The following is a 643-nucleotide window of genomic DNA, read 5'->3' as shown; positions in this document are numbered from 1 at the left end:
CCAACTGGTTTAATTTCTGCCAAAGACTAAGGGGGTCATCACATCACTCACTGGCCGGAAACCGAAAGTAAGTAGCACTAATTTTATTGTATTCATTGGAGTTTAGAAGGTTAAGGGGAGATTTAATAGAAACTTACAAGATAATGGATGATAAGGGCATAGTGTAGGTTAGATGGCCTTTAGTTTTTTTTTCCATGTCGGTGCAACATCGAGGGCCGAAGGGCCTGTACTGCGCTGTATCGTTCTATGTTCTATGTTCTATAATACATGGCTTAGAAAGGGTGGAAGCAAAGAAACTGTTTCCGTTAGGCGAGGAGACGAGGACCCGTGGGCACAGCCTTAGAATTAGAGGGGGTAAATTCAGAACAGAAATGCGGAGACATTTCTTCAGCCAGAGAGTGGTGGGCCTGTGGAATTCATTGCCGCGGAGTGCAGTGGAGGCCGGGACGCTAAATGGCTTCAAGGCAGAGATAGATAAATTCTTGATGTCGCGAGGAATTAAGGGCTACGGGGAGAATGCTGGTAGGTGGAGTTGAAATGCCCATCAGCCATGATTGAATGGCGGAGTGGACTCGATGGGCCGAATGGCCTTACTTCCACTCCTATGTCTTATGGTCTTATGGTCTTATGGTCTAATTGAATT

This window comes from Scyliorhinus canicula, chromosome 14 (genome assembly GCF_902713615.1).
Source record: "Scyliorhinus canicula chromosome 14, sScyCan1.1, whole genome shotgun sequence".
Lineage (NCBI taxonomy): Eukaryota > Metazoa > Chordata > Chondrichthyes > Carcharhiniformes > Scyliorhinidae > Scyliorhinus > Scyliorhinus canicula.
The sequence above is the reverse complement of the archived record's forward strand: the minus strand, read 5'-3'. Positions refer to the sequence as shown.